Source organism: Thermobia domestica, chromosome 11, assembly GCF_964235325.1.
Source record: "Thermobia domestica chromosome 11, izTheDome1.hap1.1, whole genome shotgun sequence".
NCBI lineage: Eukaryota > Metazoa > Arthropoda > Insecta > Zygentoma > Lepismatidae > Thermobia > Thermobia domestica.
In genome coordinates, this window is record NC_137464.1 from 86,093,786 (window position 1) to 86,120,706 (window position 26,921).

The window sequence follows — 26,921 nt, forward strand, 5'->3', positions numbered from 1 at the left end:
CTCGAAATTCGGTAGTGGCGGAGGAGTGAGTCATTTTCGTCACACTTTGGGGGCCCATTTTGACACACTTCTGGTGACGCGCAAAACGTGGAAATAAGGGCACGAAACGGTACGAAACATTCACTAGTCGATGCGAAAGGAAGGACCATGAAATTCGGTAGTGACGGAGAAGTGGGTCATTTTCGTCCCACCTTCGAGGCCCATTTTGACCGTCTTCCAGTGACGCACAAAACGTCGAAATAGCCGCACAAAAGGGTACGCGGTGTGAAATTAACGACCTCGAAATTCGATAGTAGCGGAACTCTTGGTCATTTTCGTCCCATCTTGGGAGCCCATTTTGACCCACTTCTGGTGACGCACAAAACGGAAGTAGACGCACAAAACGGCACAAAACAATGTGAAGGAAAGGACCTCGAAATTCATTGGTGGCGGAAGAGCAATAATTTGTTCCGTCATATTTGTAGGCCCATTTTGACCCACTTCCGGTGATGCACAAAATATGAGAATAGGCGCACAAAGCGACACAAAACACGCACAAAAGATGCAAAACAAAGTACCTCGAAATTCGTTGGTGATGGAACAAGTTAATGACGCCGTGAGCACCAATATAAATATATACTGTAGTTCTTACCAGGGGGCGCGGTGGGTCAGTGGTAGAACGTTCACCTCCGGTGCTTGAGGTCCCTGGTTCGATCCCAGCTCGCGCAGTTTGGACATTGTGGTGGACAAACACCGTGCTCGTGGATTTTCTCGAGGTTCTCCCGTTTCCTCCCACTTTCTTCATTTCATTCATTTCCCATCATCACCGTCTCCTTTAGCCTAACTGGCATAAGCGTGGGACGTAAAACTAAAGATTTCATATATTCTTTTGTAGTTCTTACCATCAAAGCTGAGAACTGCACGGTCCAATTTTTTAGCCAAAGTAGAACCCCAACCGGAATAGTGATGTCAACCAGCCCGGCTCGGTTCAACTAAGCGTACAGCTTGAGCTGGTTTGGTTGGGATTACCCATCGACTGGGCTCAATTGAGACAATGGCTTGAACCGGCTCGGTAAAGGCGAGTTATCGACTCGGCTCGATTGGAGCCAATGGCTCGAGCCAGCTCCGTTGAAACGAGTCCATAGGCTGGGTTCGAGTTAGCTTAACTGAGCCAATGGCTCGAACCGGCTCGGTTGGGGTAAGCAATCAGCTCGGTTCGGTTCGGCTCGTGTGAGCCTTCGGCTTGAGCTGGCTCGGTTGGATGAGCTGTTAGCTCGGCTCACTTCTCGGTTCGGCTCGATAAGTGAATGAGCTGTGAGTGAGACGCTTGAGTCGTTGACAACCCTAAACCCGGGTCAAACAGTTTTAAACATGTTTCGCTGGAGTCCCATAACTTCTAACAATTTTTGGCTCGAGCCCGAATACTTGCTCCTCCTGAACTTAAGCCAAGAACCTCGTGACCGATGTCCTTGCCTCCTGAAGATTTCTTGATTACCGAGATCGACAGTTAACTAATTTTTAGTATTCCGATACAAACCGCCTATATTCCATGTTTATACAGGTACACGGTGTTATAGTAGTAGTAGTAGTATCATTGATAATTATATTGTCTATGTAGGATACTTGAAGATAGTAGTACTTGGAAGTACACAAAGGCTTTAGCTCGAATTGGCTCGACTCGACTGGAAACTCGATCCGAATTCGAGTCGAGTTGGGGGAAATTTTTCGAGCCGAGATCTCGAGTCGAACTCAAAGATGTCTGCTTCGAGTCGAGTCGAGTTTTAAAGAAAACTCGCTCGTGCTCATTCCTATTGTATGCATGACGGGCATATAGAGTTCTTTCGAGGGGGATAGAACCATAAACATAATATATTTAAAAAATACTTAGTTTCACGGTTTTCTTCCCAGGGGGGGAAAGGGATGGTAGGTATCCAGCATTTTTTATAAGTACATTATTTGAAATATGTAAAACAGTAACAAGTGGACAATACAATATACACATCTTCTTATCTTCAGTTTTAATTGCTGATTTCAATTGCAATTAACAATTACAATTAACAATTACAAGTTTCAATTGTCAATTGCAATTAACAATTGAATGTTTCAATTGCACCCTTTGCAATTGACAATTAACAATTAAAAGTTTCAATTGCCTGCTGACCAATTAACAATTAACAATTGACGAAAATTTAATTGCCAATTTTATGATTGAATTCAATTGCAATTGAAATTAATTGTCAATTACAAATTGAAATCAATTGCAATTGAAATCAATTGCAATTGATTTTCAGAGCAATTACTTTCAATTGATTGATCAATTGCAATTGATTTCAATTGATTTTGCCCAACACTGAACAGTTTGAGGAGTACTGGGGCAATTTAAGCCGAGAGAACATGTATCTGATAAACGTCAAAAATGGTAGTGGACTCTTCATAAAATAGTGTCTTTTCGACACGCCAGTAGCTATGACGGCTAACTTAAACCCAATTCTTCGCATGTATTCAATATATTAGGAACTAATTGCAAATATAAACGTGTAAATAAATGAAATAGCACAGCATGATGAGTGTTTTCCGACGAACAATCATTTAACCAAATCTTACTTAGCAAATAATGCAATATTATTGTTGTTATTGAATTAAGTTTGTTTTAAGGTAATGGTTACGACACTGTTATATCTTGTAAACAACAGACTGAATAGTAAACTATTTCCTTCCAATATTACACTTATTGTAAAGGTAGGCATATTTCTATTTTTCATTTCAACTGTTTTAAAATGAATATATTTTGGGGAGGACATCCATATTCTATACTCACACTGGTTAATATTTCATTATACGAGGGGTGTTCCATATTGATTACACTTCATGTCTCAGCAGATATAGCTACTTTCTCACATAGTCTCCTTAAGAACTACACACTTGCGCCACCGATGTGGTAACTTCTCTATGCTCTCTGCGAACAACTTTTTCGGAGCCTGTCGCACCCATGTCCGGACAGCGTTTTGCAGTTCCAGGAAGTCAGCGAAATGATGTCCACGCAGCGGTTTCTTCAATGCCCCGAATAGGTGGTAATCAGAAGGGGCCAAGTCAGGAGAATACAGTGGGTGTGGTAGCACTTGCAATCCCAGCTCATTAATGGCAATCGTGGTCGGCGTGTGGGGACGAGCGTTGTAGTGTTACAAGAGCATACATTTCTATCATTTTCCTGGTCGTTTTCTCTGAATTGCACACTCGCTGTTAATGGTTCCCGGGTTCCAGCCAGTCAATAAGGATGATTCCATCCTTGTTCCAGAAGACTGTGGCCATGCGTTTGCCTACGGAGGGCTGTGTACGGAACTTCTTTGGCGCGGGGCTGCCTTTATGCTTGAACTGCATTGTTTGGAGTTTGGCGTATGGCTCATGGTAGTGCAACCAAGTCTGGTCGCCAGTAACGAGTTTGGACCTGCAGCCTTCTGGATCCTGGTTATAGTGTTGCAGAAGATCACTGCTCATGTACCTTGTGGTCGCCTCCAGTTCCGTGTAAGGTGTGGAACCTTTGTTCTGAATAAGGCACTCCACTCTTGAATGTTCACTGGTGTTGTCATAGTCACTTTCCTTTCCGAACTGGATCCCTTCTCCGTTGATGTGCGGCCACTTTACAGCCGCCCACCCAGTTGAACATGGTTTGCGTGACGGCGCGCACTCTCCGCACACTGCCGAGCTCCCTCGTGGCTAAGCGGTTAGCGTACGCGCCTTTGGCGTGGGAGACCTGGGTTCGATTCCCGGCGGGAGCTCAGGTGGTTCGGATTCCACGTTAATCAGTAGGTCCACGTCTCATATAACCTCGCTGCTGAAAGGGACGCTAAACTAAAATCAACTCAACTCAACTCTCCGCACACTGCCACCAATCGCCTGTGAATTTCCGCAGTTTCTACATCCTCTTTCCACACAAACCACGTTGTCCAGCGCTGTCTTTACTGATCACCTTCCATGTTGTCCGCTCACATACTTACAGCTGTTGGTGAAATGTTCTGTAGTTTCCAGGGATCACACTTCTCTGTCTTGTTCTTTCACCTGACGGAAGACTCAACTACTACTTCCTATCAACTGTAATGACGAGCTCAACAGTGGACACTGAAAGAAGAAAAAAAAGAAAGTGGAACACACCTCGTAGTTTCAGATAATTCCGATTTACTACTCTGATTATTGTGATTTGTTAACCGTGGGATTTCACGTACACAAATCACTTGTAATTGGAGTAGTAAATCGGAACATTGAATTTTATTACTTATTCAATGTGCCATCGGAACATTGAATCTTATTACTGTAACTGTTACGTCTGTCGAAGTATTTTCTCGTTCATAATTAGTATTAAAGACGTGTAGTTTTTATGCTACAGTGCAAAAAACAAACCAATTAGCGCTAGTTGGCCACTAAAAAGCACGAATGCTAAGTTAGGAAAGGGTGAAGCTGATGGGCCCGAGTGCGGGGTGCGTCCAATTGGAGTAGGCGCTTCAACGATCGTGAGTATACCCGTACGTAAGGGTAGTGAAAAGATATGCTTTTTGGAAATGACAGGAGTTTTAACCATTTCATATTAGTAACGTTCTATTTGTAAACATAAGATACAGCTTGTGTACACTGTGCAGAAATACACAGCTTGTGGAAAATAACATCTAAAAGTCAACTTTCATATGCAGTTACTTATTTTATTTGTCGTAAAACACTTTTAAACTAGTAACCCTACCCTTGTACACCGAAAGCGTTACCTCAAGCAGACGATTCTGCCAAATAGAAAATATACAGGGTGTTTCAAGCAACACCGACCTTTGGGACGTGATTTCTGCCATCAATATAAGACAAAAAGTATACACCAACCTGGAGATGGTTTCTTTTGGAGTTATAGGCTGTCGAAAACATGAAATTTAAAGGTCCATAGCTCCAAAACTATGGGACCTACCGTTGTCGGGTCAAGACTTCACTTAGGAACTAGCATGTGCCCTATCCAAATATGCAAGTTTCAGAATCTTTAATTTTGGAAAGCGCACATATTAGTTCCTAAGTGAAGTCTTGACCTGACTACGGCAGGTCCCATGGAGCTGTGGGCCTTTAAAGATCATTTTCCATATATTCGGCAGGCTATAACTCCGAAAGGAAGCAGTTGTGCACCTAGGTTGGTCTATATTTTTCTCTTATCTTGATATCAGGAATCACTTCCCAAACGCTGTCGGTATTGTTTTGAAACACACTGTATAGGTAAAATACGATGTGAAATATTTTCCGTGAACGATTGAGAGTGTGAATGTAAGTAACGTAACTATTTACTGAAGCGGAAGGCGGCAGAATACAAGAAAAATGAAATGAAATCTGAGTTTTACGGCCCACGTTTATGCCGGTGAGGCTTAAGGAGACGGTGATGATGAGTAATGAACGAAATGGTGGAATGAAGAAAGTGGGAGGAAGCGGGAGAATCCCGAGGAAGCCCACGCACACGGTGTTTGTCCACCACAAAATTCACTTGGCTGGGGCTGGGATCGAACCCGGGACCTCAAGCACCAGAGGTGAACGCTCTACCATTGAGCCACCGCGACCCAGGCAGAATACATGAGTAATAGACGGTGGGAATTTTCTGTTCGTACACATTGGACGTTTGCAAAGAATGCACGCCTAAAAATGTAAGAAATATCTCAAAATTTTGTAGAACCAACCTGAAAGATTTAACCTAACCTATAAATATAAGCAATGTAAAAATTTGGTATAACTGTAAGCAGGGTTTGCCCAAGTGGACCCAGCCCGAAAAAACCCGGTGGGTTTTTTCGGGTTGGACCCACCTGAAAAAACCCACTTTAAAACCCACCTGGGTTTTTGACCTATTTGTTAGTATATTATTGGTACAACTAAGGTGATCACATTGTAAGTGATTTTTATCAGATTTTAGATTTTCCTTGGGCGAATTAGAGGCTTTCACGTTAAGGTATACAACAACATTCAACATAAGACCTTTATAAAGTTCTGAGTGCACTAAATATTTTTTTTTAAACTTACCTTAGCTTGAGATAGTTATACAACAAATTAATGTATGGATTATGCTTTGAAGTAAAATAAGCAATTTTGTATTTTAGAAAATATTTTCCCTTAATAAAGTGCTCGTCGACTTGGTGATACCGAAGGACATTATCACTCATACGTTTGACGGGTTTAAGGTCATAGGTGCCGGTACTAATAGTACATATGTAAATACATTAGTAAAACTATTAGTATTATTTCTTACCTTTGATGTAAAACAGAAGTTTCTTCAACTAAAATTTGGTTTTCCAACAATAACAGTTTAGTTCCGTTATTTGTTGCTACTCTTCAAATAAGCATTCTGTAGAATCAACACCAGCAATAGCGTAAAAACTCTTGTCAAATTTAAGAAGCTTAATGCTCGGGGTTCCGAAGACTATGTAACGCTTACTATTTCAAGTGCTGAGTTCAAATTTCCGTACTAGTGGAAGATTTTATGTACACGCCGTGAAAGAAGTGTTCGGGAAATTCCCGAATTAAACGCAGAAGGATCGGAAATTAATACTTCAACAATAAAACTATTTTACGCTTAAGCCTGCCATACGTCCCATAAAAGACGGGACAGTCCCGCTTTTGGGCCCGAGTGTTCCGCGTCCCCGTAAATTCAGTCGGGACAAGGAAATGTCCTGTATTTTAACTCCGTTCCATTTCTGATATCAGTATCAGCTTATTCGAAAAGTGAAACAAAAAATTCTGACATTGGCTGGGAATCCTGTAATTAGTGAATGAAAAGTACGCTGTTGCATGCAACAGTTTCGAGGGAGTTATTACACCATCCTGTTCGACTTGATAGCGAGCGAAATTTGCAATGCTACTTTTTCCATTGCACTTGATGAAAGTTCGGATGCTCTCCGAAACATATATGTATAAAAAAAGAGATGGCTTTGAGTGTTTCTACATTTACAAAAAAAGGGAAGATGACTAGCCTTTTCTTCAGCAACACATTAGATAAGTTAACAAAAATTATAATTTTTTTCAGAGGCTAGGGGCACAGAATTGTGCTTTGGTCCAGGTCTTAGAAAAATGTAAATCTGGTCCTGACAGTTACACACGACACAATGATAAAAATCAGCTTTTCATCAGATTAAACTGACGAACGTAATTTTGGCAGATACAGCCATGTAAATAAATATTGCTAAACGCGCGAAAAATATTGAAGGTGGATTGTACCACTGATTTAAATAATTTGCATATTGTTTTCCTATAAAGCATTCTTATAGCACATCTTAAGTTTTTAAGCATCTTCAGTCTGTACAATTAATTGCAGGGTACGAACAGAGAAAAGCAGCTGCTCCTTAGTGAACTTTCGGCTATTATATTCTTGAAAAAAAAAAATAAATAAAATGAAATCTTTTAGTCTCACGGTTATGCTTGCTATGTTCAAGGTGACGGTGATGATGAGAAATGAATGAAATGACGGAACGAAGAAAGTGGGAGGAAACGTGAGAATCCCGAGAAAACCCACACACAAGGTGTTTGTCCACCACAAAGCTCACTTGGCGCGAGCTAGGATCGAACTAAGAACCCCATGCACTAGAGGTGAACGCTCTACCACTGAGCCACCGCGGTCTATTATACTTTTGTTCATAACCAGACTACAGTTCATTGCATTGTGTTGGAAAGTTGGCTGGGGGGGGGGGATGTGAGGTGTCCCGTATTCTCATGGAGAAAATATGGCAGGTTTAGATATATTTTAAAACATTTATTTATTTCATACAACATGAATTGTATCTTTGTTTTAAATAGACCCATTTTGGTATTCATATTTGGCGAACGTCAGTCAGGCTTCTGGATGACTTGATCTACATTTGTTCGTTTGTCTGCCGCGTCTTCGGCGTGGGACCCGGGTTTGCTTCCAAGAGGGAGCTCATGTGGTTCGGATTCCACGTTAGTCAGTAGGTCCCGTCTCATATAGCCTCGCTGCTGAAACGGACGTTAAACACAAAATCAACTCAACTCGTTTGTCTGCCTCTACTACACACACTACAGGGTACAACTTTTGGCCTTTTAAGTTAAAATTTTCAGAGTACAAGCACGAGACACTGTAAATTTCTTGTATAAATTTTGGCGGCATACCAACGTAAAATATCAAAATGGCGGCCATTTTTTCAAACCAGCGAGTATCCACGCTACGAAACGCAATTTTCAGTCTTTTAAGTTGAAATTTTGACGGTGGAAGCACGGGATATGCTAAATTTGCTGTATAGATTTTCTCGGCGATTGAGTGTAAAACTTCAAAATGGCGGCCATTTTTTTCAAAACAGCAGCGAGCAGAAAATTTTTGCAAGTTGTGACAATGACAATCTTGAAATATAAATCAAATTTTAGCACTTTTACCCCAAAGACATTGAAATATTTCGAAAAAACCCGATTAAACCCGAAAAAACCCAATTAAACCCGAAAAAACCCATATGGGCCCAGGTGGGTTGGGCTTTTTCAAAAAAGCCCGGGTTTTTTCAAACCCTGACTGTAAGCTCGACTAATAGCAACCGAAAATACAGCTGCATTCCTTTGTATTTAGGTTAATACTACTGCTTTCAGAAATTTAGGAATAATTTTGGATTTGGAGGGCCAAATTTTTTGGTTAAAATTCGTACTTTCTCGTTTTATTTATCTATTTATTATTGGTTTAGGTTATGTAAGTATTTACCTTTACGGTTTGTACAAGTCGCTTTCTCGCTAATTTTCTGTGTTTTTTGTTTAGGTTAGGTTAACTTACTACTTACTTTCACTTAACTACATTTCCGTACGATCAAATAATTTCCGTGCAAGTGTGGTTTGGCGCTCCACTCAAATAACTATTGAAAAAACGTAATTCTTTCACTTATTTACTTCTTATTGTCTCCTGAAATATTTGCTGTGGGCGACATGAAATTATCTCACTTGGCATTGAGAAAATTCAAGGGGGCCACCAGACATAATTGTTGAAAAATTACAATTCTTTTCCGATTTACGTACAAATACGGTTTCCAGATGTACGGCATAAGAACTACCATGCACAAAAGCATAAAGTAACCTGTGTTAGGTGACCACTAAAAAGCACGAATGCTAAGAGTCAGGGCAGAGCGAAGCACGTGGGCCCGTGTGTCAGTGCGTCTGAAGGGAACAGGCGCGTCAGCGATGTCGGGAATAAGCGTAAGCTAGGACAGTGAAAAGGAAGTGAACTTTGGCAAATATGTGAGTTTCTATACCATTTGTCATGGCTTTACACTACTAACGTTTTACATGTAAACATAAAATACAATCTGTGCACTGTGTAGAGATAGGCCTACACCGCCGGCGGTAAATGACATCTAATAGTCATCTTCCATAATATGCACTCTCTTATTTTCTCCACCGTAAAGAACTTATAATGATTTTACACTACTAACTCTACACTTGTAAACCTGAAATACAGCTGTATTACTTTGTTTAAAATTTAGTCGCCTGCAGAAATATGTTCCTTATGAATATATCTTTTCATACAAAGTATTCCATTTAGCCTATAAATCTTCCACGACGTGATGCGCCAAAAATACACCACCACCTTCATTTCCCCTGTAAACGTTGCTTTTTACTTGATTTTGATCCCCCAAATCCAAAACTATTCCGAAATGTATTCCTTGTTCCCGAAAAATACCTTGCATCTGTTTTGATGCTTTTTTTTTTTTTTTTTTTTTTTTTAATCTACAAATCTTCTAAAATGTGGTGCCAAAGTGGTTTTGGACAAAAAAATCTAAAACGTTTGCAGAAGTGTGAAAATCATACCTAGTATGGTGTGGGGCCTCCTTTTGCATCCAAGACAGCTTGGATCCGACGTGAAATGGACGTAGGCCTTTACAGCTCCTGATCGTGATGTGTGGAATTTTGTACCAATGTTCCTCCAAACCATGTTCCAGTTCCGTAAGGGATGCTGGTGGAGGGTAATGAGATCGAACACGCCTTTCTAAGGCCGAGCCTTCATTGCATCCGAATGCGACTACGAACGCGAAGTTTTGTGAATGCGAATCATGTTGCAATATACCTTTCAAACCTTCAATGTGAAATAAGGAAGTATCCACGCGCAGAGGACCCGTTGTATACTATTACCTATTTTTGATTGAAAATTCATATCTTAAAGTTTTCAGAGCAATAATAATAATAATAATAATATCTATTAATTTCCTTTGTGTGCAAAATCGAGTGAATGTAGCTTCTGTTCTTATGTTTATGTGGTAACCGCTATTTTCACTTTAAAATAAATTAACTAAATAAAAAGTTGCGGTTCGTGTATTAATTAAATCTTCATATTTTAAAGAGAAAACAAAGAAAATTATACATAACTTACACTCCAAGTTCTTCACTTACACCTGCCCATAATTTGTTCACGACGTGTAGTTTGTGGTAATCTGGATGAGTTTGGTTTGGGTCCACAATGGAAATTTATCAAAACAATTTATTAAAACATCAACATCCATTTTTATTTTTATTTATATCTCCACACCTCGCAACGTTGTTTACTTTCACGGAAAACAAACTTTTTTTCTCTCACGTAGCGCTCAATTTCTCTGCAGACGACTCTCCATTCGTACGAATTCGGACGAACAATCAGTGTTGCCAGACACGGCAAGCAAAATTACACACGCCTTCTGTCCAAATTGCACAATTTTACACACAAGCTGGAAGACAGTGCACACATTACACAATACATAACTACCTATCTATATGTATATTATTTCTAATGACGTACATACCTATACGTAAACTCATGTCCAAAATGATTGTCGCATATCTATAACAGGCTTGTTCTGCGAATATATTTGGATAATGATATCGCTGGGTAGTACATTTAACACTCTTACTATGTGTATAATAGGCAGAGACATGTATGTGGTAAATTTCATGTCAAAAGATCTGCAAATAAGAACAATATAACGAAAAAAACTTTTCTTGTCCATTTAGCAACATTTTGATGTACGGTACTCATCCTAATTTTCGTATTTATTTTTTTCTATGAAATTTAGCACAAATACACATTTCCCGATTATACACATAGTAACAGTACTAGAAGTACCTTGCGAGTTTATTATCCAATTATATTCGCACACCACAACACCACCGTTATAGATATGCGACAATCATTTTGGACATGAGTGTACATTGACCAGCCATTGTTCAGGGATTCAGAGCATGATTTACTATTATTATTATTATTATTATTATTATTATTTTATTATTATTATTATTTTATTATTATTATTGTAAAACCGTAACCTTCCCGCCCATTGTCACTTTCATTTTACTTTCAACCATGCTCGCCGACTACGTGGGTGCTCCAGGACTCCGGCACCCATGTAGACAATCTTGTGGGTGCGGTGCACCCACAAGATTTTTAGCTTGAACCCGGGTTTGAACCAGTGTCTCTTGCGTTTAAATCAGTCGTGTTACCGACTGAGCTAGGGAAGCCCCAATTTATCTTTATAGTACCGATATATTTTACTTTCTCGCAGCACAGGCCTTTATGACAATGTTCATAAAATATTTTAACTAAAAGTAAATCAATCAAATATCGAGACTTCCCTGAAAACATATAGGCTAATATGACCCGCCATCGATACGCATCCACATAAATCTTGGAAAGTCTGCACCATTGCTTTCAACGTACTTAATGTTTTTAATTGGACATCGGACACTCTTCGTTCATCTGTTTGCAAAATGGCATTTTCTTCCCAAGTGGTGAGAAGACAAGACTTCTTATCACCTCCGCCTCATGTTTTGGCCAACATTGAGGGTCAACATTCATTCACATTGCTTGCTTGAACAAAGCGTCCTTGCTTGGGGATGCCATGACACCCGCCTCTGAAAAACAAGAAGTTAGGTACCAAGGAAGCAAGATAGGTTTTATCATACTGTAGAGAAAATAACAAGAGATTAACAATAATAAATAACTTGTTATTTTCTCTGTGTTTTTATTGCGCTGCCCTGGAGTCAGGCGTTGGAGCTCGTAGTTTTTAGAAGGCAATTTTCAGAAAAATAAATGGTGGAAATAATGAATATTTGAATGAAAGGAACTTCGTAAAAGTCATCAATGATCAAATTTTTGGTCAATGTTCCGTTAAGGGGGTCCAGTGCCTTTGACACCACTTCTTTCTATTGATTTTCGTTTGATTACATGATATAACGTTATATTAGGTTAGGTTAGGTTAAGTTAGGTCAGGTTAGGTTAGGTTTGGTTTGGTTAGGTTAGCTTAGCTTAGCTTAAAGGGGTCCAGTGTAGTTTTGGACCCCCTTAATGGAACATGGACCAAATTTTTTAATTGTGCTCAATTACACACAAAATGCACACAGATTGGCATTACACACAAAATGCACAAACAGGCCAAAATTGCACACATTTTGTGCAATTATACACACATTGGCAACGCTGCGAACAATCCCAGCATGTTGGGATCGTTCGCATTCGCATCTTTTCGTCGGTTTTCGCAATTCGCAGTTCGGAACTAGTCGAGGCACTCCAATTTATTTACACGTGCTGGGAAATTCGCATTCGCAATCGCATTCGGAAGCAATGAAGGCGCGTCCTAACTCACACCACAATGGCGCAATGATGTTCAGATCTGGTGATTGTGGAACCCAGGTGTTAGAAATCAAAAGATTTACACTTTAGAGGAATGAAACCTTTTTATTTCCAGCTATTCACTTTTATTTCCACAAAAGAACGTAACACAAGAAAATAGCTTCTACAAGCTCCATGCGGCCACAACTTTCTAGTCCTTCTTCTTCTTCTAGCAGCTGAACTGCAAACAAGGCACAATGTTGCCAGCTCCTATTCCCAACATCCTCCCACCTTGAGTCACGTAAGGGAACTAGTGACTCAACCATCCCATCATTAAAACTGTGGATTACAATACGTAAAAAGAGACAATCTTTTGGGAGGTTTCACAGCTCTTCCAGTTCTAGTAGTGATAATTTGAGATTCCTTTTCACCTTCACATTGATCAGTTCCACTTCTCGGTTCTCGTACCACCAGTCTTCTCTTAAGTACATTCTGTTCAACAGCTTCTTCTGACCTGATTTCCAAAGGGAAGATACGTTGAAGAGGTCTCACCATCATCCCCGCGCCGGTCTTTAGTCTCACCAGACGAACTTTTCCATCACGGCCAGGTATAAGTTCCACAACACGTGCTAGGGGCCATTCCAACCGCTTTAAGTTGTCGTTTCCCACTAGAACAACCTCTCCTACTTCTATCTTCTTACAATTTACTCTGGTTCTCCAATGTTGAACCAACTGTCCCAAATATTCCTTTCGAAACCTACTGCGTAAAATCTTCCGTATATCCTGAATGTATTTCAGTCTTCTTCGTAGACTCCCCGCTTCTATGACATCAATGTCAGGTACTCCAATTTCAGCATTCTGTTGTAGGAACATTAGAGGAGTTAAAGGCACAAAATCAGAACTTTCTTCCGAAACGTATGTCAAAGGACGGGAATTTATAACTGCTTCACAGTCACAAAGAATTGTGTTAAATTCTTCATAAGTCAGGGAAGCTCTTCCAAGTACTCTTCTCAACAACTGTTTCATTAGTCTAATCAGACGCTCCCACCAGCCGCCCCACCAAGGTGATGTGGGAGGAATAAATTTCCATTTGATACGCTTCGTAGTGGTGTACGCTTCTATCTTCTCCCACTCGAGTTTGTCTAACAAGCTCTCTGCACCGACAAAATTGGTACCATTATCACAGTAGATTACTGATGGACGTCCTCTTCTAGCGACGAATCTCCGCAACGCTTGAAGGAAATCGGCCGTTGACAATCCAGATACTAATTCTAGATGTACCGCTCTATACACTGCACATGTGAAGATACAAATCCATGCTTTCTTGCCATCTCTTAGTATTACTGGACCCGCCATATCCAATCCTGTGACTTCAAAGATTGCTGATTCCTTAACTCTATCTTCTGGTAAGGCCACGGGACAGGTCTCCATCTTCTTGGCGTTGTATCTTCTACAGACGACACACCTTCTAACAACGGATCGAACGCCTTGCCTTCCTCTTATAATCCAGTACCTTTCTCTGAGAAGACTCATCAGACCCTGCACTCCAACGTGACAAGATTCTACATGTTTGTCATGAATCAACCGCTTGACCACAGGATGTGCGTTTGGTAATACAACAGGATACCGAAACACTTCTGAATCTGAAAGCTCTACAATTTTCGTCTTCAGCCTAATGATCTGATCTTTGTCTTCAAATGGGCATAGTGACTTCAACTTTAGGTCTTCTACGCCGTCGAATGACTCTTTCTGAACAAGTTTAAGGACTGTTTTCTCAGCAGCTGTCACTTCTTCTACCGATAATTCTCCTTGTCTTCTCTTCTTTCCATTACGACAATTGAAGATGAATCTCTTGATCCAACCAACCATGCGAATTATCTGTTCATATTTTGAAAAACGGCGGTAGTACCAATCACGGTTTTCTTCTTTGGCATTAATCATTACAATGTTTTTTCTTCTTTCTTCTGAGATTATTTCTTCTTGATAAGTGTACTTCTGCTCCGGCCACTCTTCTATTGGTCGTCTTAACCAGTCTGGACCCTCCCACCATTTTGACGCAACTAACTGTTCAGGTGAACATCCTCGTGAGGGCAGATCAGCTGGATTCATGGTTCCTGGAACAAATCTCCAACACTCGTTGCCTGAATTGCTTAATCTTCTTATTTCTTGTATTCGATTCCACACAAAGGTATTCCATGGCATATCCCGCTTAATCCATGCTAAAACGGTGGTAGAATCTGTCCAGAAATAAATTGGTACATCTTCAACATCCAATGTTTCTCTCACTGTAGTAGCTAACCTTGCACCAATTGTAGCTGCCAGTAATTCCAGTCGAGGAATGGTTAACTTCTTCATCGGAGCAACCCTGCATTTCGCCTGTATCAATTGCACCTTCACTTGTCCTTTTTCTTCAGTTCTGAGAAAGACAGCCGTAGCATACGATCTCTCACTAGCATCGCAGAATGCATGTAGGCTCCAATTCTTACAATCTCCAGCAGCCCATCTTGGAAAGACAAATCTCTTTAAATGAGGCAACTCTTTGATCCATTGTAGGAATTTCTTCTCAACTTCCTTTGGTACCGCTTCGTCCCAATCTACCTTCGATAACCATACTTGTTGTAAAAGAATTTTCGGGCTTAACGTTACTGGACACGTGACACCAATAGGATCAAATATTCTGTTAGCAAATGACAAAATTATTCTCTTCGTGACAACCGCAGGTTTTGTACCCTCAAAACATTCTGGTCGTAATTCCAACACATCTGAAACAGTTTCCCATTGTAGGCCAAGTACAGGAACTCTATTCTCTTCTAGTGTGTTTTCTAAAGAGGTATGCTCCCACCCTCGAAGTTCGAATTTTGCTTCCGCCATTAAGTTCGTGGCTTCTTCTCTAAGCTGACGAAGCTCATCTTCATTTTTGACACTAGTGACACAATTATCTACATAAAAACTATTCAATAACTTCAAAATGACTTCCTTAGCATAACTACTCTGACCCTCATTACACTTTTGTAGTGCTCGCCTAAGATGATGCTCTATTACGGCTCCCAACAGGAAAGGACTGCAACTCACGCCAAACACTACTCTTTTGTGACGATATATTTTTATACCACCTTCTCCATTTATCCAAAGAAATCGTAAATAGTCTCGGTCACTCTTACACAGGGAAATTTGTAGAAACGCCTTCTTTATGTCAGACACAACTCCCAACTTGTTCAATCTAAAACGTGTCAGAATCGCTGGAATAATTTCTATCAAATTGATTCCTTTCTCTAAACATTGATTTAAAGATGGATGATTTTTCTCTCTCGCTGAGGCATCGAATACTGGACGGATCTTCGTCGTACTACTAGTCATCTTAACATGACGATGAGGTAAGTAGTAGCCTTTCTTCTCTATCTCTTCCGCAGGAACTTCCTCTACGATGTCTTCATCTTCCCACTCTTTCAGAACCTTCTCGTACATTTCGTAGTAGTTTTCAGCCTTCAATCTAGCAACTACATTCTTCAGTCTTCTTTTACAGGTATCTATGTTGTTGGGGAGAGGTGGATGTTCCATTAGCCAAGGCATTTTTACTTCATACCTCCCGTCAGCGTTAATGGTCGTTGTCTGGTTAAAATATTCCATTACTTTCTGTTGCGCCTCCATTTTCGTTTTCTTTTCCGCTGGATCGGTTATGCCTAAAACATCCAGTTTCCACAAGTCTGAAACAGGTGTTGATTTGCAAAACATCGTTGTGACTTGCATTGTAGAAAACCTAACAGAATCCTTCCTGTTTATTTTTCCCATTAAAATCCAGCCGAGCAATGTCTCCATAGCAATCAGGCCAACTTTCAAAGCAATTCTCTTACCTGTGAAAAGTTTACCGGCAATGTCCGCTCCTATTAAAATTGCGATTGGGCCAGGTAGATTATCGGATATTTCTATACCCATTTCCCGTAACTCTGATAACCAAGGACCATCTATGATTGATGTAACACTATTACAAATAACATCCTGATTCAGTGCTTCAAAATTACATGCATAATCACCATTGAGGTTGGTTAGCCTAACTCGAAAACAGTCATGTTCACATGGTTCTGAAAATACACCTCCAAAAAGAGCGTGCGCTACAGTTTCTTTTCGTAATACTTCATAGTTCATTTCCTGCGCTAAGCTAGTACAGATATAAGATCGCTGTGAACCAGTGTCTATAATCGCCCTGACGTTCTTTTCTGAATTCCGCCCTCTCACTTTTACTACCAATGTTTGTAAAAATGTTTCGGAATGTTCATTGTTTGTCAGTGTGTTTTCGATAACATGCTTCACATGAGTCTGTTTATCACCGTTACTTGACGCATTCTTAGATTTATTTCTGCCACTACACATAACACTAACGTGACGCCCCTTGCATGCACTACAAGTCAACTTAGCATAACATTTTGAACTCTTGTGCGAATTCTTAAGGCACCGAAAACAGCATCCCTTTCCCTTCAAAATGTTTATTTTTTCCTCGTATGTCCAATTACAGGCTTTTACACAGTTTTCACTTGCGTGCGATTGATCACAAAAAATGCACTTTGCACTATTTTTACAATTAACTAATTCAGCGGCAGTTGGTACAAAATCGGAACGATTACTGCGTTCTTTCTTTTTCTTTCCCACATTACTGGTGTCTTGTATATCAAACCCGGACACTGCAAGAGCTATTCTTTCTTCATTTTCTACTTCTTTCCGCAAAAATGACATAAAGTCTTCCAAACGTTTTTCTAAAGTTGCGTCTGCACTGTTTGTACTGTCCCTCTGCCACGTACGCAATAGTTCAGCAGGTAAGCATGACTCCACAAGGGGATACAGCATGGCAGCACATTTATCTGTTGTGACACCTAAAGTACTTAAAGCGCGAAGTTGAGATTCCAACTTGTCATACAGGTCTATCAATTCTATATTACCATTGTTACTTAGATTATGAAACACTAGCTTTAAAAGTTCACGAACATATACCTCTACTAACATATCGTCACGTCCAAAACGCGCTTTCAAACCCTGAATAACCTTCGGGTAGTTATCTTCACACAGGGGAAAACTTTCTACGAATTGACGTGCACGTGTGTTCGGTACAATAGCTTGAATGAGATATTGGAATTTGTCTACATTAGGAATCCGTTTATCTTCGTCTATGCGCACAAACTGTGACCAAAACGGAAGCCAGTTTTTCAAATTACCATCAAATTTCTTAATTTCCACTTCTGGAAGTTTAAAGTTTCTTTCACTACTCGTGCTACCACTACTCTTGTTCGTTTTACACGCATGCAACGCAGCCTCAACCTTGTTTTTAATTTGGTAGAATTTTAAAGAATACTTATCTGCTTGCTCCGTTTCTTCTAGTAGCTCTTTCTTGCTCCAATTATCTTCTATTGCTGATGTCATTATCTTCTCATCTATCTCCTTCATTTTCATGTATTTCTCTTCTAACACTTGAAATGTACCACTAATATCACTTTCGTTTTTAAGTTCTGCGCTACACAGTTCCGAACAGTTCGTATGCAACCTAGTGAATGCTGCTCTCAAGATTTTACGCTGTTTTTTCATTTCCTCCATGGTCTATTGTGTCCTGTTACAGTCGCCAGATGTTAGAAATCAAAAGATTTACACTTTAGAGGAATGAAACCTTTTTATTTCCAGCTATTCACTTTTATTTCCACAAAAGAACGTAACACAAGAAAATAGCTTCTACAAGCTCCATGCGGCCACAACTTTCTAGTCCTTCTTCTTCTTCTAGCAGCTGAACTGCAAACAAGGCACAATGTTGCCAGCTCCTATTCCCAACACCAGGGGAGGTGTGACAGCTCCTGGTCATGCTCCTCAAACCATGATTTCACCGTTTTTGCAGCGTGACAGAGTACCACATAATCTTGGTAGATGCCTTCACTATCAGGGAACAATATTTGGGATGCCTTCTTCTTCTTCAGCGGTTGCAACTTGCCTTAGCGGAGATCTCTCTCCCGGCAATTATAGACGGTGATATCAAAAGAAACAGATGATGATTTGAGATGAATCTTTAGAGATGCTTATAAGATGCTAAATAACATAGATCTTCGTAAATAAAGATAATAGGTACTAAGAACAGGTGGGGATAAGGTGAAAATGAACGAATCTACATTAAATGGACCTGAACCGTAAAAATTTATGAAGAATATATAGAAATGGCGGCCAATATTGTTGATAGAGAGGGAAAGACAAAATGAGATGATCGATGGAGCCTGTATCGAGACCACAGTTAAAAAGTGGAGTAGTACGTTTTCGAAGAAGATATAAGCGTTGGGGAGTACACAGAATGTGAAGTCTGTTACGCAGCAGAATATGGAGGTAGGAGGAAGAGAAAGTATGTTGAACGAACCAAGATAGAGAGCGGAGAGGACAAGGATGGTGCCAGTACCAACGTGGCTTTGTACATGAAGCATTATAAGCAGTCCAGCGTTGATAATGAAGTTTAATAAGTCGTGGAAGAAGGTCAATAGGCGAGACTGAAAGATCTATGGGAGTGCCGTGTAGAGCTCCGAAACAGGCTACGGCGTCAGTTAGAGAATTCCCGAGGATGTGGACATGACCTTTGGATCAAATTAAGCAAGTAGTATAGTTGAGGGAAGTCCGACGGTACAGAAGAAGACGGATTTCATTAAGAATCCAGGAGGATTTTGAAGTCCAGGGGGAAGATTGTAGAGATTGTAGGAGATATTTAGAATCAGTGGCGATACAGATAGATGTATACCGATGCTGAAGGGAATGAAAAATAGTCGCAAACAAGGCATAAGCTTCAGTGAGAAAGGTAGAGACATAATGGGGCAGTTTAAAGCTAAAACATTGCTGAAGAGAGGAATCGTAAAAGGCTGATCCCAAATGCAAGCCCTGGCCAGAACTATCGCAGTACAAATGAACAGTGTGCTGAGGGAGAGGAGGAATGGATGAGGAAAAACAATGTTGGTAAGATACGGGAGTGAAAAGGTGGGCGGGAGGGTATTGGGGAAATAATAGAAAAAGACTGGGAAAAAACTGGATAGTCATGCAAGTAGCAAGGGAGTGTATACGTGCGCTGGATGTGTAACAGATGTGGTGCAAGATCTAGGTAGCTGGTGTATATGACAGGGAGAGATGCGAGATATGGAGAACGTTTGCGGCCTGTATGAAGGTCTCGGAGCAGAGTGAGTTTAGGGAGGAGAGAGAATTGTGTAAATTGGAAACGTTGAAGACAGAATTTGTCTGAGAGGTGTTTCAACTGAATTGCTAAAGGTGGAACTCGGGTCTCAGAATAAAGCGCAGTAGCAGCAGTGGTGGAAGGAAGGCTAAGAGTACGGCAGAGAGTAGTATATTGAAGGGATTGGAATTTTTGAAAGACTCTAGAAGAAGAAGAAGAAGGAGATCGAAAAAACCACCATACGTTAAAATAGGTAAGTAAACCTGTTTATATAACAGGAGGAGAACACGGAAATCTGTAGACCAAGTAGAAGTGGAAATAGAACGAATTAAACGTAAGAATGATGATGTTTTTTGATGTAGAAGGTGATAACGGAGGGTCCAACGTAAAGAAGAGTCTAAGACAATTCCGAGGTATTTAACAGAGGAACGGCGAGGAAGAGTAATACCGGTAAAAGTAAGGGAAGGTAGAGCGGGAGTGCGTTTGCGAGTAAAGACTAGAAAGGAAGTTTTGTTCCAGTTTATTCTTAAGCCATGTTTAGAACACAAGGTGGAGAATGTGGTGAGAGCTGAAATGAGTTGGGGTATAGCAAGTTGAGGGGAGGGAGAAGCAATATAGAAGGCTAAATCATCACAATAAGAAAGAACCCGTACAGTGTTACTGGTTTGGCGAAGAATAGGGGCCAGAAAGAGATTGAACAAAAGAGGAGATAATACAGAACCTTGAGGAAGACCTTGGGAAGTGGTACGACCTTCAGAGAGTTGGGAACTGAGGCGAAGATACAAGGTACGTTGGACCAGTAGGTTGTAAATAATACGGAGATATTTCGAAGAAGTGCCTTGTTGCCAAAGTATATCCATGAGATCATAAAAGGGAACAGAGTCATAAGGCTGAGAAAGGTCAATGAATATGGCAAAAACAAACTGGGTACGGGGAAAAAGCAAGCCAAACATCAGTTTTGTGGGTTTGAGGATGGGAATAATGACATAGTCTTTCCATCGAGGGGGAATTCGTTCAGAAGATCATACAGTGTCAAATAAGGTGAGTAGGAAGTGCTGGTACAGTGGAAGAAGATATTGTAGGTGTCGGTAATGTATGCCATCTTTGCCAGATGAAGAGTTGGGTAGACGGGATAAGATGAGAGAAAGTTCAGACATGGTGAAAGGAAGATGGGATGGATGGTTCTGGAGAATAAAGAGGAGAGAGCCAGAGAGGAGTTAAGAGACACGTGGATGGGGCTAACTGGAAATGGAATTGATGCAGCCAGGGAGAGGAAAGAGATTCACCAGAGGGAAGACGACACGTCTTGTTACGAAGGGACCGGTAAAATTTCCAAATGGAGGATAAAGAGGAACCATAACTTAGGTTTGAACAAAATTGTCGCCAGGCGTCACGACCGGTTTGTTAAATACGGGTCGTAGTGGCTTGGGTTTGTTGATATACCAGGAAATTGGAATAGGAGCGAGTGGCGAGGTATGTTTTAAGGGCTTGACGCCGTCGGAAAATCCATTGCTGACATTCCCTAGTCCACCATTTAGGATAAGGAGAATGGACAATAGAGGGACGAATTGAGGGAGAGGGATCAGGGTGGGAGTGTGATACTGCCTGGGAAAGGCGAGGAGAGAAAGCAGGGTAAAGATGGAGAGGGTCACTGTTCGAGGGAGGGGGAGAGAAATGATCAAAGCAGGAAGAATAAAGGGACCAATGGAGGTTAGTAGAATATGGGCGACCTATAGGGGATAAGGAAGGAAAGGGAGAAGAAGTAGTTATGTAAAATGATGGGGAAGTGATCACTGCCATACGGGTCGGAAGGAACAGTCCATGTAAGTTGGTTAGAGTAAGCAGGAGAACAAAAGGTAAGATCAAGAGCGGTAGGAAGTTCGCGGGGACGGAGAAGACGTGTAGGAGTGCCGGTATTCAGAAGAGTACAGGGTAAGGTGGGAAGTAGGTGATACAGGGCAGGGCCCCCCAGAACGGTGATACAGAGTTGGAAAAAGGAGCCCCCCAGAACGGGTGGTTACAATTTAAGTCATCGCCTAAATCCAGGGAGGGGAAAGGAAATTAAAAAGATAGAGCCAGAGATGATCAGGAAGGTGAACGTGAGGAGTAATATAAAAGTTAACCAGGGTAAGAGAGTTAACGGTGACCATTTGACATTGACTTCTGAGTATTGGATGGGAGGAGGGTGTAGAATGTAAGGTAAAGTATTATGAATGCCGAGAGAGTGTCCCCCTCGACCGTCTGGGCGAACATCATGAAGCCAATGGTAGGAAGGGGTATTAAAACGGTAGGAATCTGTAAGCCAGGTTTCTTGGAATAAGAGAAAAGACGGATGGAACAGAGATATGAGGTGATGTAAGGAATACATTTTACTGCGAGAACTCTTCATGTTCCATTGTAGGAGATTAGAAAAGCGTGAACCAGATGATGCTATAGTGAATGTGATTGTAATAGCTTGAGTATGGTAATGCAAGATTTATAGTCAGGAGGAGAAAATTTATATTGAGATTTTTCTAAAATAGAAAGGATAGAAGAAACAGAGGAGGAAAAAGAAGGTAAAGGATCTGCCGCATGTGACAGTATCTGAAAAGCTGTGACGGTGCTGGGAAGTGAAGAAAATGCTAAAGGGGATCGTTCAGTCGGAAAAGATGGGGGACGGGCAGAAAGAGAAGGCGAAGAGTGAGGACTAAGAGAGCGCTTTTTTCTAACACCGGAAGAAGAGGAAGAAGAATGAGAAGTGGAAGGCCGAGAGATAACAGCTGAATATGAAAACGAAGCAGAGGTAGGGATAGAGGACGGAGTAAAGCTAGAAGTGGCAAGAGAGGACGAAGTAGAATGGGGAGGTGGATATCCCTTTAAGGAGCATTGTGCAGGGGTCGTAGTTAAATAGCGTCGTTTAGCATCGGTATAGGATAGATGTTCTGTAGCCATCAGGGTATTAAGTTGAATTTGTATGAGGCGTTCAGGACACTGAGGGAAGGTAGCCGCGTGGTCACCAGCACAGTGTTTGCACTTGGGAGGTGCAGAGGAGGAGGAAGAGGGCCTACCCGTAACACAAGATTGTTTACCACGGCAGGCCTGCTTAAAATGGCCCTAAAATAAGCAGTTAGTACATTGCATTAGTCTCGAGATATATGTTTCAACGGGAAGGTGAAAATAGAAAAGGGTGCAATGGGAGGGGAGAGTGTTAGCGTCGAAAGTAACTACGATTGTTCCGGTAGGGATGGAAGAGGATGTAAAATCCGTAACAGAAGGGTGAGAATGGGAGGTTGGAGGTAAAGAAGAGTCAGATGTAGGGAGAACTGAGGAATCATCAGACGAAGAACGTTTACAAAACATGCGTCGAACATGTAAAATTGGAGCGCTACAGCGCAACGCAGTGATGAGGTCATCGTCCGTTAAGGACGGATCGACTCCTCGTAATATACCCTGACAAGAAACGGCATAGTTCGGAATGTAAGCACGCCAATTACGTGCCGTCAATAAAGGATGTTGAAGAAAATCGTTGGCGGTTTTGCCGGTACGAAAAAAGACCTTTAAACCATGAGGGCCAAGAGTGCGAATATCAGTTACATCTGTTAGATTATTATTGAATAAGAGTCTACTTAGTTTCATAGGACGCTGTTTGCTCAAAGCAGATGTGGAGGACACGTGGACGACGTAAGGTCCTAGATGATGAGTTTTATAGCTGTTATTGTTAGTATGTGCATAGGGCACATTTGATATATGAGAATTGGAAGAATTAGTAGATGAAGAAGTATCCATATTAGTGGATCGAAGCACGTGTCCGTCTGAGGAGGCTCCCATATTTGGCAGCGACGAAAGAGAAAAAAATAAAAAAAGAACCTTGCACTAATACACAACACACGTAGAAAATAAAAGGTGAAGAACACTACACAAATCAAGTATACAATAAATCTAGAAAACTGTCACTTGAAATCATTCGAAATCTGCTGTAGTCCTGACACAGGTGTACATCCAGTCGAAGTGAAATCAAAAGTTCACTCGTGTCACCAAACACACAAAACCCATATTTGGGATGTCAGATTCAGAATAACAGACTTCCCGCTCAAAACCCTGAAATTTCCCGACAGCTTGCAAAATTTCCCACCTAGAAAGAAATAAGTTTCCAACATGTTAAAAATCAATAAGTGGAAATGTATTCACCAAAAAGTGACAAACTTCCATCTTCTTCGTACGAAATTCACTGTACAGTCACTACCATCAGTATATATAGTCAGACAGAATATGCAGTTATTATGTGCAATGGATGGACAAATAAACACAAAGGCAAATAAACTTTACAAAATATATTTAAAAAATAATATTGGAACACAAATACAAACTAAGCAAGAAGACTAGTTTCCGTTTGAAATGTAACACTATATTCCTATACCTGAGTGTCTGCTGGTGAAGTAGATTTGTCGTTATTTTTCACTTACAGCAGAGATACTGAGTAGTGGGAAATATAACTTGGAGTTGCTCGGAGAGTTGTGCAGTCTATGTTATTTGCCTGGAAGCTCGACCGAACAACCGCAATAGCGTTAACACAGTCACATCCAATCCGATTTCTTTTCTTTGGTTTTACATCGGTCACAGTGGAAAAAGTCCTTTCAGCCTCTGCGTTCGAGTGTGGCAGTGATAAAACTATTTTTGCAAGATTTTGAAATGGCAGAACATTTTCAAAACTTTTAATTTCCCCAATGGAATGCCACATTTCATCAATATTTAATTCTGCCTATGCTTTTCGTTTTCTTTGTCAAAATCAATGGCCAACGGTAAATTTCTCCATTTAGCGGCCGCACCCTCAACATCCAGAAAAGTTGAAAAAATAGAAAGTAAAACCGAAATTTCCTTTAAACTTTTTCGGTTCCAGTAATAAAAGGTTGCGGATCGAGGAGAAGGCCTCTAGATATAGAGGTTAGCTGCGAATAGACTGAATAAGCAGTCGCGGACAGCCGACTAGGAGTGGTCCTCCAGCTTGGGGGTTTGGGTAGGGCTAACAACCTCATCCTGTAAAAAAAAGCACTTGTTCAGAAATATTCACACAAGCCTCGGACAAGGACTGATAACTTGGCACGACCTCAGCAAAAGAAAATGGACATGAGATTTGGGACATGGAATATTAGGAGTCTTTATAGGGCAGGCGCCTTAAAATCCGTAACGAGTGAGTTAGAGAAATACAGGATGGACGTAGTAGGAGTTCAGGAAGTTAGGTGGGAAGGAAATGGATCTGAGAATTCCGGAAATTTTACGTTCTTTTACGGGGAAGGAAATAAAAATCACCAGTTAGGAACAGGGTTTTTCGTTCATAAACGTATATTACCAGCAATTAAACGGGTTGAATTTGTCACTGATAGGCTTTCTTTTATTACTCTTAAGGGACGGTGGTGTGATATTATTGTTTTAAATGTACATGCCGCAATTGAAGATAAGGATGACGATATAAAAGACAGTTTTTACGAAGAAGTGGAAGGGATATTTGACCAACTCCCGAGATACCATATGGAAATTCTATTAGGGGATTTCAATGCGAAGGTAGGACGAGAGGATATTTTCAAGCCGATTATAGGGAACGAAAGTCTGCATAAAGAAAGTAATGACAACGGTGTTAGACTCGTAAATTTTGCAACATCCAAAAACCTAATCGTGAAGAGTACAAAATTCCCACACCACGACATTCATAAATACACTTGGACATCACCAGACGGGAAAACACATAATCAAATTGATCACGTTTTAGTAGATAGAAGAAGGCAATAGCATAATTGATGTCCGGTCGTTTAGAGGGGCTGATTGTGACACCGACCACTACCTGGTAGCAGCGATAATACGAGAGAGGTTATCGTTGAATAAAGGTAATATTCATTGTCCAAAAACGGAGAGATTCAACTTAAAGAAATTAGAAGAGAGCCAGGTAATAGAGAAATACCAGATTGAAGTTTCGAATAGATTCTCGGCTTTAGAAGATTCGGAGTGCACTAGCGTTGAGGATACCTGGATTGAAATTAGAGATAGCATTAAAATTTCAGCAAAAGAAAAATTGGGACACGCGGAAATACGTAGGAACAAACCATGGTTCGACCAGGAATGCATAAAACTAGCAGAGAAGAGAAAACAGGCAAAATTGCGCTGGCTACAAAATCCGAATGAAATGACTACACAAAATTTCGCAGATATCAGGCAAGAAACTTCCAAAGCTTTTAGAACAAAGAAACGCGATTTTCTGAAAGCTAAAATTAAGGAACTTGAAGATAATAGTAAAAATAAAAACATTCGGGACATGTATAAGGGAATCAACGAATTTAAGAAAGGCTATCAACCTCGTGCTTATATATTAAAGAAACCTGACGGTACAGTTCTCACTGACACGGATAGCATCTTAAATAGATGGAAAGATTTCTTTGACGATTTGCTTAACACGCAACCGAAAACTAGTGTGCGTGGAGAAAAGGAGATACACACCGCAGAACCGTATATCCCAGAACCCAACCGAATAGAAGTAGAAACTGCTATAAAGAAATTAAAGAAACACAAATCTCCGGGTGTAGATGAAATTCCGGCTGAGTTAATTTTAGCTGGAGGCGAAAAATTGTGGAACAAGATACACAAACTCATTCTCCTTGTCTGGAACAAGGAAGAATTGCCACAAGAGTGGAAAGAATCAATCATTGTTCCAATTCACAAGAAAGGCGACAAAACTGACTGTAATAATTATCGAGGAATCTCTCTTCTGTCAACATCCTATAAAATTCTTTCAAATATTCTATTAGCAAGACTGACCGCATACGCAGATGAAATTATTGGAGATTATCAGTGCGTATTTAGACGGAATCGATCAACTATCGACCAAATATTTACCATTCGCCAAATACTCGAAAAAAAGTGGGAATACAAAACCCCGGTACATCAACTATTTATTGATTTTAGAAAGGCGTACAACTCGGTTAGGAGAGAAAAATTATACAACGTTTTTACAGAACTTGGAATACCGAGTAAGCTAATTAGATTAATTAAGATATGTTAAAATGAATCCCAAAGTAAAGTCCGGGTAGGAAAATTTTTGTCCACGAGCTTTCACGTCGAAAATGGCCTGAAACAAGGAGATGCGTTGTCGCCATTATTATTTAACTTCGTTCTGGAATACGCTATAAGGAAAATCAAAGATAGCAACCAGGGTCTAGAATTGAACGGTATTCACCAGGT

At 40.6% G+C, this 26,921-nt stretch overlaps 1 protein-coding gene across 17 annotated transcripts in view; it reads right to left on the bottom strand.

Annotated features, from left to right (window-relative positions):
• The window catches only part of LOC145664248 (DNA replication licensing factor MCM5-like), a 114,123-nt gene that overhangs the window by 47,384 nt on the left and 39,818 nt on the right, over positions 1 to 26,921 (bottom strand). For 4 of the 17 annotated variants that reach the window (XM_081730746.1, XM_081730744.1, XM_081730743.1 and 1 more), the window contains exon 1: positions 10,334 to 10,578. The exons of 1 other annotated variant lie outside the window; for it this stretch is intronic. The gene's annotated coding sequence lies outside the window, so the exon portion shown is untranslated. 12 more of the 17 variants (XR_014127339.1, XR_014127341.1, XR_014127346.1 and 9 more) reach the window with 12 other exon arrangements.